Below are 16,337 nucleotides of genomic sequence, written 5' to 3'. Positions count from 1 at the left end.
CTGTCATGGTACATGAAAGCATGGTTCTTTTGAGCATTATTAGCCACAAGGGCCTTCCCTTTCTCCTTGGCAGAGATGGGAGCCTTATGACTTGTTAAGTTCTTGGCTTCCCTCTTAAATCCAAGTCCATCCTTAATTGAGGGGTGTCTACCAATCGTGTAGGCATCCCTTGCAAATTTTAGTTTATCAAATTCACTTTTGCTAGTCTTAAGTTGAGCATTAAAACTAGCCACTTCATCCTTTAATTTAGAAATGGAGACTAGGTGTTCACTACAAGCATCAACATTAAAATCTTTACACCTATTGCAAATCACAACATGTTCTACACAAGAGTTAGATCTATTTGCTACTTCTAGTTTAGCATTTAAATCATCATTAACACTTTTTAAACTAGAAATGGTCTCATGGCAAGTAGATAGTTCACAAGAAAGCATTTCATTCCTTTTAACTTCTAAAGCAAGAGATTTTTGTGCCTCTACAAATTTATCATGTTCTTCATACAAAAGATCCTCTTGCTTTTCTAACAATCTATTCTTATCATTCAAAGCATCAATCAATTCATTGATCTTATCGATTTTAGTCCTATCTAATCCTTTGAATAAACTAGCATAGTCTACTTCATCATCGCTAGATTCATCATCACTTGAAGAGGCATAAGTAATAGCATTTCGAGTACTTACCTTCTCCTTTGCCATGAGGCAGTTGTGATGCTCGTTGGGGAAGAGAGACGATTTGTTGAAGGCGGTGGCGGCGAGTCCTTCGTCGTCGGAGTCGGACGAAGAGCAATCTGAATCCCACTCCTTTCCAAGGTGTGCCTCGCCTTTAGCCTTCTTGTAAACCTTCTTGTTCTCTCTTTTCCCATTCTTTCCTTGTTCCTGGTCACTATCATTATCGGGACAGTTAGCAATAAAGTGACCAATCTTACCACACTTGAAGCAGGAGCGCTTTCCCTTCGTCTTGCTCCTTTTGGGATGCTCCTTGCGACCCTTTAGCGCCGTATTGAAGCGCTTGATGATGAGTGCCATTTCTTCCTCATTGAGCCCCGCCGCCTCAACTTGTGCCACCTTGCTAGGTAGCACCTCCCTGCTACTTGTTGCCTTGAGAGCGATGGCTTGAGGCTCATGAATTGGACCATTCAACGCCTCATCGACATATCTTGCATCCTTGATCATCATCCGCCCGCTTACGAACTTTCCAAGTATTTCTTCGAGCGACATCTTGGTGTACCTAGGATTTTCACGAATATTGTTTACAAGATGTGGATCAAGCACAGTGAAAGACCTTAGCATTAGGCGGACGACGTCGTGGTCCGTCCATCGCGTGCTTCCATAGCACCTTATTTTGTTGACGAGGGTCTTTAGCCTGTTGTATGTCTAGGTTGGCTCCTCTCCCCTGATCATTGCGAATCTCCCAAGTTTGCCCTCCACCAACTCCATCTTGGTGAGCATGGTGACGCCATTTCCCTCATGAGAGATCTTGAGGGTGTCCCAAATCTGCTTGGTGTTGTCCAAGCCGCTCACCTTATGGTACTCATCCCTGCACAATGAGGCTAACAACACAGTAGTAGCTTGTGCATTTTTATGAATCTGCTCATTGATGAATAAGGGACTATCCGTGCTATCAAATTGCATTCCATTTTCTACTATCTCCCATATACTTGGATGGAGAGAGAACAAGTGATTACGCATTTTGTGACTCCAAAATCCGTAGTCCTCTCCATCAAAGTGTGGAGGTTTGCCAAGAGGAATGGAAAGCAAATGTGCATTTGAACTATGCGGAATACAAGAGTAATCAAAAGAAAAGTTCGAGTTGATCGTCTTCTTTTTCTCGTAGTCGTTGTCGTCGTTGTCCTTTTGGGAAGAAGAGGACTCGTCGCTGTCGTCGTAGTAGACGATCTTCTTGATGCGCCTCTTCTTCTTCCCGTCCTTCTTCTTATGACTTGAGCCCGAGTCAGTGGGCTTGTCGTCTTTCGGCTCATTGATGAAGGACTCCTTCTCCTTGTCATTGATCACTATCCCCTTTCCCTTAGGATCCATCCCTTCGGGCGATTAGTCCCATTCTTGAAGAGAACGGCTCCGATACCAATTGAGAGCACCTAGAGGGGGGGTGAATAGGTGATCCTGTAAAACTTGAAACTTAATGCCACAAAACTTGATTAGGAGTTAGCACAATAAAGCCAAGTGGCTAGAGAGGAGTTCTTGCAAAACACAATAACCACAAGAAGATTAACACAGATAGGCACAGTGGTTTATCCCGTGGTTCGGCCAAGTCCAACACTTGCCTACTCCACGTTGTGGCGTCCCAACGGACGAGGGTTGCACTCAACCCCTCTCAAGCGGTCCAAAGACCCACTTGAATACCACGGTGTTTTGCTTTGTTTCACTATATCCCGCTTGCGAGGAATCTCCACAACTTGGAGCCTCTCGCCCTTACAATTTGATGTTCACAAAGAAGCACGGAAGTAAGTATGGGATGAGCAACGCACACAAGACACAAAATCAGAGCACAAACACGCACACAAGTCACAACTCGAGCTCACAACACAACCCGAAGAGTTCTCTACTCAAATGGAGCTCTAGTTGCTATCACAAAGAATCAAATGCGTGGAATTGGAGTCTTGGTTCTTAGGAATGCTTAGAGAATGCTTGGTGTTCTCCTCCATGCGCCTAGGGGTCCCTTTTATAGCCCCAAGGCAGCTAGGAGCCGTTGAGAGCATTCCAGGAAGGCAATTCTTGCCTTCTGTCGCCTGGCGCACCGGACAGTCCGATGCACCACCGGACACTGTCCGGTGCAGATTTCTTTCCTGTTTTGGCGCAGCCGACCGTTGGCGTTTTGGAGCCGTTGGCGCACCGGACACTGTCCGATGCACACCGGACAGTCCGGTGCCCCCTTCAGACCGTTGGGCCGGCCACGCGTCACGCGCGGATTGCGCGGCCGACCGTTGGCTCGGCTCACCGGACAGTCCGGTGATTTATAGCCGTACGCTGCCGACAAAACCCGAGAGTAGCCAGTTCGCCAGAGCCAGCCTGGCGCACCGGACAGTCCGGTGCTTCCAGACTGAACTGTCTTTGGCTGAACAAAGCCATCTCTTTTCCAAATTGATTTCTCCTATTTCCAGTACTTAGACACAATACATTAGTCCTTAAAACAAAGTACTAAGTCTTAGAAACATACCTTTATGTTGATTTTCACTTTGTCCATCATTTGGTATAGATTAACACATGACCACTTGTGTTGGCACTCAGTCCCCAAAATACTTAGAAATGGCCCAAGGGCACATTTCCCTTTCACATGTGGGCATGCAATTAATTATGCAACAATTAGGTTATTAAATTTCCAACATGTCCTGATTTATTATCTCGGGGGGGGGGGGGTTCTAAGGGGGTTGCTTTCAAATAGGACATTTACAAGGTTGACTGAACTAATTTCTGGTTACGGACTGGTGCTTTCCATCCTATCGATGTCAAGCGTGCACTGGCAAAAGCAATAAATGAAATTTTGCAAGAAAACTTTTCACTTCACTCAACCTTTCTCTGGTTAGAAACTTGTACATTCTCAATCTTTATCAGTTTTGTGTCTTGCGCTGTGATGCCTTTGAAGTTGTGATAGTTGCTAGCCTGCTATCTTGACAAAATGAATTGATGGGCTGTTTTATTGCTGCATTATCGGTCTTGTACCCTATCACTGAGTGTTCTGATTCTAATGCTTAGATTTCCCAACAAGCCTATTACCAAATGTTGGCAATGCTATGATTATTCAACGCAAAAATTTGGCACAATGGCACCCTTGAACTCTAATGTTTCTGCCCCATGGAATTTCCAGCATATAGGTAAGATGTAGCCAATTTTAATTTTATTTTACAAGATTTGTCAAGAACTTGTTTAGTTGCTGGAATGTTTGGGTAAGATACCATTATATTAATATTGCATATGCCAAAACTTCAATCACAGACTTTGTTAGTACCTTGCTAGACCCTAAGAAAGGGTTGGTACTTCTAGTGTGGTTTCCAATGGAGAAAAAAGGACCTCATGCCCTCATAGCAACCGAGTTGGATGTTATTGCGTACAAATAGCTCCAGGAATCGGGCTTCAGAACCATAATCTAACCCTCTCACATCTCGGTTAGATATTAGCATTACATGTTTGTCTGTTCTTTCATGAGTAAATTCTGATCGTTGTGTTGTTAGGGATCTATGTAATAACCAAATGTCAAGAAGGCTTGCATGGTCGAAAGGTACAGCTGGTTTTTCACATGTCTGTTCCCCATTTTAGCTATGTGAATTTAACTTCCAAGTTCCAATCTTCAGGAGCAGTTCGAGAAAAAAATCTTGAGGAGCAATAGTATCAATTTAAGTGTTCTTTTGTAAATTGAAGTGGAGAAAGTAAATGTAATACAATGCTTATTTTTTGGCATGAATTTGAAAGCCTCCTGCATAGCTTTGGTCAAACCTGACAAATCAAGAGGGGGAAGATGTTTTGCTGAGAGCTGCTCAAACTGGTGAATATTTGAGAAGGTAATAGTCAAGCACATATTCATGGCTAAAGGTATATTCACCGGTATGTAGTTTTTATACATGCTAAAAATACGCATCGAGGTTGACGAATAAAAGAGGTAGATTACTTGTGTTATCCTGGCCACCAAAATTTCATACTTTGTGTATTTTCAAATGTTCTATTCTAGCCAGTTCTTATAGAATTGAACAGGAAAAAGTCACCATGGGAGTTGAAAGGGAAATAGGGTCAAACCTTTTCCTAAAAGATTTTGGTGGTTGAATTGCCCAACACAAATAATTGGATTAACTAGTTTACTCTAGATTATACATTCTACATGTGCCAAGGTTCAACACAAACCAACAAAAAGAACAAGTTAGGCTTCAAAAGAAAGGAGCAAAAAGGATACCAAAGTGTGCCCTGGTCTGGCGCACCAGACTGTCCGGTGTGCCACCGGACAGTGTCCGGTGCACCAGGGTGAATTAACTCCAACTCTGCAGCTTCGGGTTTCTCAGGCGTCGCTCCGCTATAATTCACCGGACTGTCCGGTGTGCCAGCGGACTTTCTGGTGCACCAGCGGAGCAACGGCTATCTGCGCGCAACGGTCGACTCTGACAGTGAACAGTACAGAACAGTGAACGCAGCAGAAGTCAGAGCAGTTGGTAAGAGGGGCACCGGACTGTCCGGTGTGATACCGGACTGTCCGGTGTGATACCGGACTGTCCGGTGCCACATGAGGACAAAGACTCCAACGGTCGACCAGCTCCAAGCCCTAACGACAGGGTGACGTGGCGGCGCACCGGACACTGTCCGGTGCGCCCATCGCCAGCAGCCTTCTCCAATGGCTACAATTTGGTTGGTGGCTATAAATACCACCCCAACCGGCCACTTCAAGGTGTGGGAGCCCAAGCAACATTCCAAGTCATATAGTTGACATATCCAAGCCCTCCCAACCACCTCTATTCATTGATCCATCCTATACACAAGATTTAGACCACTACAAACCACACAAGTGCCACAAAAGAGAGAGCAAGCAAAAGAAAGCCTCTTGTGAGAGTTTAGCTCTAGTGCCTTGTGAGATTCATTGAGAGATAGAGTGTAGTACATCTTGTGTTCATTTGTGCGTGGAGTTTTGACTCCCATTGAACTTCCTCCAAAGTTTTGGAGGCTTGTAAAGCTAGCAAGAGACACCTAAGTGTGTGGTAATCCTTGCAGGGTCTTAAGTGATCCTTGAGAAGAAGAAGAGCTTGCCGATCTTGGGGATCGGTAGAGAGAGGGAAAGGGTTGAAAGAGACCCATCCTTAGTGGACTCCTCAATGGGGACTAGGCCTTCGAGGGCCGAACCTCGGTAAAACAAATCACACGCGTCTCGTGTCTTTATTGCTTGCGATTTGTTTGTTCTCTCCCTTTCTAAGTTCTCTTGTGCTACTCTTTGCTAACATTATTTTGTGTTGCTTCAAGTTAAATGTAACACCTCAAAATCTTATTATGGTGATTATAAAATTTCTATGAAATATTTGGATTAAAGATGGTTTGTCCTTGAAACTATTTTTCTAAAACCAAATAAATAGGAAAAATTAAATATTAGCTATTTGTTTAAATCATTTTAAAACATAAGTCATAGGATGAGTACATGAATTATTGTTTTTTGGGAGTTTAGGTGGTTTCAAAAAAATAGAAAAGTTATTTGATTTTTAGGAAGCATGAGCTATGCATTCAAAAATAAACTATTAATTAAAGGAATAAAATGAACCTTGCATTGCATGACCGGTAAATTTATTTGTTTGTTCATTTTAAATAAATCTTGAAATTCAAAGACCTGATTTGAATTGGGATTCAAATTTGAATTAAAAATAGAAAGGAAAAGGAATAGAAAAGATAAAGGAAAAGAGAAACTCGCTGTCTGGGCCGCAACCCTTATTCCTGGCCCAGCTCCCTTCTACCGCAGCCCACCTCCCCACTTTGCCTGGCCCATTAACATGCGCGTGTGCTGGCTCAAACCCTAGCCGCCAGCCTTCTACTGAACCCGCTGAAAACCGGGTCGCTTCGGCCAGCTTCTCCGTTGTATCCGTTCACTAACGTGGGGACCCGATTCCGTGTTCTGGCACTGTCAGGTGGGCCCTCGTGGTCGGGTCATCCTCAACCTTCGTTCTGTTCTAACAGAAGCGCGAGGAATCGGGCGGATCTCCTGCTGATCCGGGGAGCACGGGCTCGACTCCCTTTCGCCCAGGATATAAAGCCATGTCGCATCTCTCATCCCTCGTCGCGAACCGGGTCGCCAGGCTTCTCCCTCGTGAAAGCTGCGTGTACCAAATTAGACTTCGTTGAACACCTTCCGTGATCTCCGGCGCTGGCCCATGGTGGAGGTTGCCATCCTCGCCTATGGGGTATAAAATCAAAGACCAGCTCTCCCTGTTCCCCATTGCAAGCTTCCACCGGCAGCCGAGCTACTCCGTCTCGCCCTCTGCTCGACTGTGCCCAGGCCCAGGGATTTCCGTACTGGTGCCTAGGCATCGCCGTAGTGACACATCGCGTCGCAGGCCGCCGTGCGCCGTGACCCTGCAACCTCGTCATCGTTTGGTGCGATCCTCGTCCCCCCCATACCCTACGCATAGGTGCCAGCACCGAGCCCCGCCATTGCAAGAGAAGAGAGAGAAGTCAGGGAGAAGACCACCATTCGGACCCGCTGTGTCGGCTTCACAATCGTCGGTAAGAAGTCACCAATCAATGTATTGTGTCCTCTGTGCTCCATTGCGTTGGGTGCCCTTCGGGATGGTACGGGGAGGTGGATGGTCGTCGCGCTGGCAGGAACGCCGCTGCGGCACGTGAGTCTCTTTCAGCTCGCGGTCGACAAGAGAGAGGAGGGTGGAAGATGAGCCCTATGCCGTCGATCGTGGGATTGAGGGGCGAGATTAGACCAGGATGTAACCCTTCAGTCATTGGTTCTAGGCCATCGATCCTGATGCGTGCGGCTTGGATATTATAGACATACCCCCTTTCAAACCATTGGATCCTGACCGTGCGTTTGGGTTTGGGCGGATCTGATGGGGTGTGGGGCGTGGTTGAATCTGGACCGACGATTCTTAATCCGATGGTCCTCATGGCTTACCGGTTCAAAGAGTGTAACATCTAATCTGGACGGTTGGTGATCAATCGGATGGTTGAGATCCTCTCATACCCCTTCGCAGAACCCTTTTACATGTGAGCCCTCGGATTTCAGTAAAATCAACCCGCCGTCTTGTGCGTGGGAAGCCTGTGTCTGGGTTATTTTGCGAGTTAAACCCCGATCTTCTCTGTATTAGTGCGCCCAGTCCAGGAATTAAAGAAAATAGGAAAAAGAGATTTAGAAATTGATTTTGAGTATATAAATAATTGTAAAACTTGTATAATCCATAGAAAATTCATATGAAGTCCAAATTAATCCATTCCAATTCCTATAATTTTGTAATATTATTGGTTATCATTTCGTACCACTGTTTTGACATGAATATCACAATAAAATTTGTATCATATTTAATCTTGTACAAAACATATAAAACCTTCAGAAATTCATAACTTAAAATATCTAACTCCAAAATTAATAATTCCTGTTCCTGTGATCTTATTTCAATATGTAGATCATTATTATGTATTTTGTATATATGTTTGGTGTAATGTTAATTTTGCCTATACACTGTTTGTTTGTAATGCTACGACTAGCAGTGAGGACATGTGTCATCCGAAGATCATCCTGGTACCTGGAATCTCAAGTCCCAGGCAAGTTGTGCCCTTGATCACTTCTTTTTACCCAGCCATGTTCTGATTAATCATAATGATTTGCATAGGTTAATTTTGATGGGACCCAATAGGTTACCCTAGTTTGTCTATCTTTATACCTTGTTTACCACTGGACTTTTTGGGTAGTACTTGCTTGTGCTTTATGTGGTTTTGGGTATGAAGATACATTATTCATGATCACATTTTTATTATCTGTTTATTATTACTGTTCATGATAAGATCATTATGTTAATTGGAACATGGAGCGACCACCCGAGAAAATAGTGCTACCACAAGGGTTTAATGGGACGCCCTTGGCTGATTAATTAGGAAAGCTAGTGGAAGACTACCTTACCCGAAAGGGGCAAGGGCAGTAGGGGAGTGGTCAGTGTAGGGAGGCCCTTGGGATGATTTTGCTGCGATGGCGGTCATGCGAGGGGTCCCTGCATTGGAGCTTCCTATAAACTGTAGCGGGTTTTTTTGAAGCTAGTGGAACTTTGTAAAGGCCTCGTAGTGTTACCCTGCCTCGCCTCCTCGGTAGAGGTGTATGAGAAGTCGCGATCCCTTGGCAGATGGGTAACATGACTTGTGGGTAAAGATGCGCAACCTCTGCAGAGTGTAAAACTGGTATAATAGTCGTGCTCACGGTCATGAGCAGCTCGGACCCTCACATGATTAACTTATGGAACTAAATTCAATTTGTCATATGCATTGCATCGCATGTGATGTTGTTACTTCTGTTCTACTACTTAATTGGGTTGGTATTTACTTATACTTAGTAACTGCTAATAAAATTTTGACCAACTTTAAAAGCAATGCTCAGCTCTAACCATCCTCTTTGGTAAGCCTTACACTTCACATGAGCTCCCACCTTAGGCGAGTTCATACACATTATTCCCCACAACTTGTTGAGCGATGAACGTATGTGAGCTCACTCTTGCTGTCTCACACCCTCCCACAGGTTAAGAACAGGTACCACAGGTTGAGGCGCTTGGAGGATGCTGTGACGAGTTCGTGAGAGGTCTAGGCCGTCGTCTCCCAGTCAACTTTGGGTTGTTGGACCGTTGTCTCCTTATAATGTAATTATTTATTTTGTACAGAACTCCTATTGTATAGTAAAGATGTGACATTCAATCATGTGCCATGATTCATCATATGTGTGAGACTTGGTCCCAGCACACCTGGTGATTATGTTCGCGCCCGGGTCTTGGTGCCCCGAAACCCGGGTGTGACAGAAGTGGTATCAGAGGAATGTTGACTGTAGGACGAAACCTAGATAGAACTGGACAACCATTACTTACTTACCTTTTCTACTCTGATTCTTTCTAAACTTTTCTTAATCTTTTCTCATCTATTTCTGTTTTACTCTGATTATCCTTACCTTTTCCTTCTAAAGACAAACTTGGATTTCACACTTTGAAATCCTGTGCCTAAAGTGACTTTAGGAATAGGAGACCTACTCTTAGGAACAAAAACAAAACTATTTTTGTATGTATCTATACACTTGAATGTTTGTTCTTATGATACTTGTCTGATTTGGATCTTTGATTGAGTGTGATAAGTTGTGGAGTAATGTCCACAATTACATATGCATATACATATAGGAAAAAATGCTTATAAAAATAACTAGATAAACTAGGTTATCCCTCATTAAAGTATCTAGCCTAACAATATCTATCTCATCTTAAAAGATTCTATCCTACACTCATAGATCCATCTTACCTCAAAAGATTCTACCTTGTCCTTATGGATTCATCTTGTCCTAATAAGCATATTTACCCCCACACTAGTAACAACCATGATCTAAACCAAAGTAATTAGATATTATCTAGTCTAATCTAGTTATATCCAACCTAATCTAGATTCTATCTAATCTAATATGATCCAATCTAAAGTGTGTTATTAACAGGTTAGTTAATTTGGTGATATAGGTTAGACACTGTCTCTACAAACAAATCTTAACCTAAATTATTGTCTTCCACCAACTCATCCGTGAACAATGACCTAACCTACATCACAGGTTGCCTAGTTCATCTATTCCAAAAGCAAAGTAAAACTCTGTTAAAACCTACCTACCTCGTGTACCCCGGCTATCCTAACTATATGTCCTTAGCCATATGTCCTTAACTCAGATGACAACCCCAAGAATAAAGGCCAAAGAAGACCAACCACATCAAAGGAGGATAAGCATCAACTCAAGTCTTCAAGGATCAAGTTGGATCGCCAGAGGAATCAAGATCCAGAGTTCAGGGATCAGGATGAAGTCTTTCCTTATTATACCCTTGCCACAACCTCTACTTGCCATAATTGTACCTCATATGACCTAATAGATGGCTAGACATACAATATCCATATTTTCCAAATCATCTATTAATTGTTATGTAAAAACTTGAACAAAACTTTGAATTCCAAAACCAAATGAGAAACTAAAATTCTAGACCAAATCTATTGTATCCCTTCTGGTAACAAATCTCGAGGACAAGATTATTTTAAGGGGGTAGAATTTGTAACACCTCAAAATCTTATTGTGGTGATAAGAAAATTTCTATGAAATATTTGGATTAAAGATGGTTTGTCCTTGAAACTATTTTTCTAAAACCAAATAAATGGGAAAAATAAAATACTAGCTATTTGTTTAAATCATTTTAAAACATAAGTCATAGGATGAGTACATGAATTATTGTTTTTTTGGGAGATTAGGTGGTTTCAAAAAAAATAATAGAAAAGTTATATGATTTTTAGGAAGCATGAACTACGCATTCAAAATTAAACTATTAATTAAAGGAATAAAATGAACCTTGCATTGCATGACCGGTAAATTTATTTGTTTGTTCATTTTAAATAAATCTTGAAATTCAAAGACCTGATTTGAATTGGGATTCAAATTTGAATTAAAAAATAGAAAGGAAAAGGAATAGAAAAGATAAAGGAAAAGAGAAACTCGCTGTCTGGGCCGCAACCCTTATTCCTGGCCCAGCTCCCTTCTACCGCAGACCACCTCCCCACTTTGCCTGGCCCATTAACATGCGCGTGTGCTGGCTCAAACCCTAGCCGCCAGCCTTCTACTGACCCCGCTGAAAACCGGGCCGCTTCGGCCAGCTTCTCCGTCGTATCCGTTCACTAACGTGGGGGCCTCCGCTCCAGTCACTTAATCCCGCGCGCGGTCCGTGTTCTGGCACTGCCAGGTGGGCCCTCGTGGTCGGGTCATCCCCAACCTTCGTTCTGTTCTAACAGAAGCGCGAGGAATCGGGCGGATCTCCTGCTGATCTGGGGAGCACGAGCTCGACTCCCTTTCGCCCAAGATATAAAGCCATGCCGCATCTCTCATCCCTCGTCGCGAACCGGGTCGCCAGGCTTCTCCCTCGTGAAAGCTGCGTGTACCAAATTAGAGTTCGTTGAACACCTTCTGTGATCTCCGGCGCTGGCCCATGGTGGAGGTTGCCATCCTTGCCTCTGGGGTATAAAATCGAAGACCAGCTCTCCTTGTTCCCCATTGCAAGCTTCCACCGGCGGCCGAGCTACTCCGTCTCGCCCTCTGCTCGACTGCGCCCAGGCCCAGGGATTTCCGTACCGGTGCCGAGGCATCACCGTAGTGACACATCGCGTCGCAGGCCGCAGTGCGCTGTGACCCTGCAACCTCGTCATCGTTTGGTGCGATCCTCGTCCCCCCCATACCCTACGCATAGGTGCCAGCACCGAGCCCCGCCATTGCAAGAGAAGAGAGAGAAGTCAGGGAGAAGACCACCATTCGGACCCGCTGTGTCGGCTTCACAATCGCCGGTAAGAAGTCACCAATCAATGTATTGTGTCCTCTGTGCTCCATTGCGCTGGGTGCCCTTCGGGATGGTACGGGGAGGTGGACGGTCGTCGCGCCGGCAGGAACGCCGTTGCGGCATGTGAGTCTCTTTCAGCTCGCGGTCGACAAGAGAGAGGAGGGTGGAAGATGAGCCCTATGTCGTCGATCATGGGATTGAGGCGCGAGATTAGACCAGGATGTAACCCTTCAGTCATTGGTTCTAGGCCGTCGATCCTGATGCGTGCGGCTCGGATATTATACTCATACCCCCCTTTCAAACCATTGGATCCTGACCATGCGTTTGGGTTTGGGCGGATCTGATGGGGTGTGGGGCATGGTTGAATCTGGACCGACGATTCTTAATCCGATGGTCCTCATGGCTTACCGGTTCAAAGAGTGTAACATCTAATCTGGACGGTTGGTGATCGATCGGATGGTTGAGATCCTCTCATACCCCTTCACAGAACCCTTTTACATGTGAGCCCTCGGATTTCAGTAAAATCAACCCGCTGTCTTGTGCGTGGGAAGCCTGTGTCTGGGTTATTTTGCGAGTTAAACCCCGATCTTCTCTGTATTAGTGCGCCCAGTCCAGGAATTAAAGAAAATAGGAAAAAGAGATTTAGAAATTGATTTTGAGTATATAAATAATTGTAAAACTTGTATAATCCATAGAAAATTCATATGAAGTCCAAATTAATCCATTCCAATTCCTATAATTTTGTAATATTATTGGTTATCATTTAGTACCACTGTTTTGACATAAATATCACAATAAAATTTGTATCCTATTTAATCTTGTACAAAACATATAAAACCTTCAGAAATTCATAACTTAAAATATCTAACTCCAAAATTAATAATTCTTGTTCCTTTGATCTTATTTTAATATGTAGATCATTATTATGTATTTTGCATATATGTTTGGTGTAATGTTAATTTTGCCTATACACTATTTGTTTGTAATGCTATGACTAGCAGTGAGGACACGTGTCATCCGAAGATCATCCTGGTACCTGGAATCTCAAGTCCCAGGCAAGTTGTGCCCTTGATCACTTCTTTTTACCCAACCATGTTCTGATTAAGCATAATGGTCTGCATAGGTTAATTTTGATGGGACCCAATAGGTTACCCTAGTTTGTCTATCTTTATACCTTGTTTACCACTGAACTTTTTGGGTAGTACTTGCTAGTGCTTTATGTGGTTTTGGGTATGAAGATACATTATTCATGATCACATTTTTATTATATGTTTATTATTACTGTTCATGATAAGATCATTATGTTAATTGGAACATGGAGCGACCACTCAGGAAAACAATGCTATCACAAGGGTTTAATGGGACGCCCTTGGCTGATTAATTAGGAAAGCTAATGGAAGACTACCTTACCCGAAAGGGGCAAGGGCAGTAGGGGAGTTGAAAGTCGCCTAGAGGGGGGTGGATAGGCGAAACCTGAAAATTAAAACTTTATCCCCCAACTAGATCCCTTGATTAATGGTTAGAACAAGATAGGCAATTATCGGAGTATAAAAACTAAGTCCTTGCTTGTAAAGAGTATTGCTTTCAAATGATGCGGAATTGATGAATCAATACTACTAATAAGTCTATGAGAATAAAGCAAGAGGGCTTAGATGAGAAGAGCAATAACTCAAGTTCTTTCTTGCGAAGTGTTATTTCACTAAATGAGAATTTAACTTGAAGCAACACCAAATGATATTAGCAAAGAATAGCGCAAGAAAACTTAGAGTAAGGGAAAACAAACAAATCACAAGCAATAAACACGAATGACATGGGTGATTTGTTTTACCGAGGTTCGGCCCTCGAAGGCCTAGTCCCCGTTGAGGAGTCCACTAAGGACGAGTCTTTTTCAACCCTTTCCCTCTCTCCACAGATCACTCAAGACCGGCGAGCTCTTCTTCTTCTCAAGGATCACTTAAGAACCCGCAAGGACCACCACACTCTTTGGTGTCTCTTGCTAGCTTTTACAAGCCTCCAAAACTTTGGAGGAAGTTCAATGGGAGTCAAAACTCCACTCGCAAATGAACACAAAGATGTAGCACACACTATCTCTCAATGAATCTCACAAGGCACTAGTGATAAACTCAAATGAGTAGCTCTCTCTTGCTTGCTTTCTCTTTTGTGGCACTTGTGTTGGTTATAGTGGTCTAAATCTTGTGTATAGGATGGATCAATGAATATAAGTGGTTGGGAGGGCTTGAGTATGTCAAACAAATGACTTGGAATGTTGCTTGGGCTCCCACCTTATGAAGTGGCCGGTTGGGGTGGTATTTATAGCCACCAACCACAAACTAGCCGTTGGTGAAGTCTGCTGGCGAAGGGCGCACCGGACAGTCCGGTGCGCCGCCACATCATCTTCTCGTTAGGCCCTGAAGCTGGTCGACCGTTGGAGGCTTTGTCCTCATGTGGCACCGGACAGTCCGGTGTCACACCGGACAGTCCGGTGCCCCTCTGACTCGCTGCTCTGACATCTGAATTCCACTGTTCACTTTGCAGAGTCGACCGTTGCGTGCATATAGCCATTGCTTCGCTGGTGCACTGGACAGTCCGGTGCGCCACCGGACACTGTCCGGTGCTACACCGGACAGTCCGGTGAATTATAGCAGAGGTGCGCCTGGGAAACCCGAAGGTGAAGAGTTCGAGCTGATTCACCCTGGTGCACCGGACATTGTCCGGTGGTGCACCGGACACTGTCCAGTGGCACACCGGACTGTCCGGTGCGCCAGACCAGGGCACACTTCGGTTTCCTTTTTGCTCCTTTCTTTTGAGACCTAACTTGTTCTTTTGATTGGTTTGTGTTGAACCTTTGGCACCTGTAGAATGTATAATCTTGAACAAACTAGTTAGTCCAATTATTTGTGTTGGGCAATTCAACCACCAAAATCATTTAGGAAAAGGTTTGACCCTATTTCCCTTTCAATCTCCCCCTTTTTGGTGATTGATGCCAACACAAACCAAAGCAAATATATACGTGCATAATTGAACTAGTTTGTAAGTGCAAAGATTGCTTGGAATTTGAAACCGATATACATTTCACAAGATATGCATGGATGCTTTCTTAATTTTAATATTATGGACCACGCTTGCACCACTTGTTTTGTTTTTGCAAACTCTTTTGGAATTTCTTTTCGAAGTCTTTTGCAAAGTATTCAAAGGTATATGAGTAAGATTTTGAGAAGCATTTTCAAGATTCGAAATTTTCTCCCCCTGTTTCAAATGCTTTTCCTTTGACTTAAACAAAACTCCCCCTTAATGAAATCCTCCTCTTAGTGTTCAAGAGGGTTTTAGATATTAGTTTTTGAAGAGGGTGTACCAATTTGAAATTCTATCAAAAATAAGATACCAATTGAAAAATTCATCATTTCAAAACCTTTTCTTAACTCAAATTTTGAAAATTGGTGGTGGTGCGGTCCTTTTGCTTTGGGCTAATACTTTCTCCCCCTTTGGCATGAATCGCCAAAAACGGATACTAGAGTGAAATATAAGCCCTTTTTACTTTCTCTCCCCCTTTGGCAAACAATATATGAGTGAAGATTATACCAAATTGGAGGGCTGGCGGAATACCGACAAGGAGGGATAAAACCGAGGATGTAGAGTGAGAGCGATGTCTTTGCCGAATACTCCATTTCCCTTTCAATCTAAGACTTAATACATGAGATGCTCATGAAAACATATTAGTCTTAGCCTTGGCCCAATAGAGATAGGAAATACACAATTGTACCAAAGGAAAGAGATATGATTAAAAGGATATGTAAATTAAGCTTAAACAATTCTATATAATATAGATTGCTTCCCCTAAATATGTGCTTTGAGAGGAATACAAATTCTTGGTCTTAAATGCCAAGTGCACATACTTAGGTTAATGAGATCATGTCTATATCATAGAGAATGTGAAGTGCATTGTGTCATAGTATAAGTGTGATGCTCATGACAGTTTATGCACTTATGAAACCATGTTATAAAGATCTCAAGCATTTACCCTTAAGGATTTCAAAGAGGCTTAAGGACCATCCACCTTTGCAACAAAGGCAGCTTATCCTCGTTACAAGGTTAAGCTTTAAGTTCTTTGACAATAAAACTACTTCACCCAGTTTTATCAAAGATGCAAGAATGAATGTTTGAGAAGCTAAACTAGGTATGAAGTAGGGCAAATTCATGAACATGCTTTCTCTTCCTTTTATACAAGATATGCAAAGAATGTATTGAAAAAGAAGATTTAGGTACAAGTTTAAAATGAAAGGAAGTTGTTTTACCCTTTTGTACCTTCACATAGAGATGC

The sequence above is a fragment of the Zea mays genome, chromosome 2 (assembly GCF_902167145.1).
Source record: "Zea mays cultivar B73 chromosome 2, Zm-B73-REFERENCE-NAM-5.0, whole genome shotgun sequence".
In the NCBI taxonomy this organism is placed as follows: Eukaryota; Viridiplantae; Streptophyta; class Magnoliopsida; order Poales; family Poaceae; genus Zea; species Zea mays.
Note: the sequence above shows the minus strand (reverse complement) of the source record.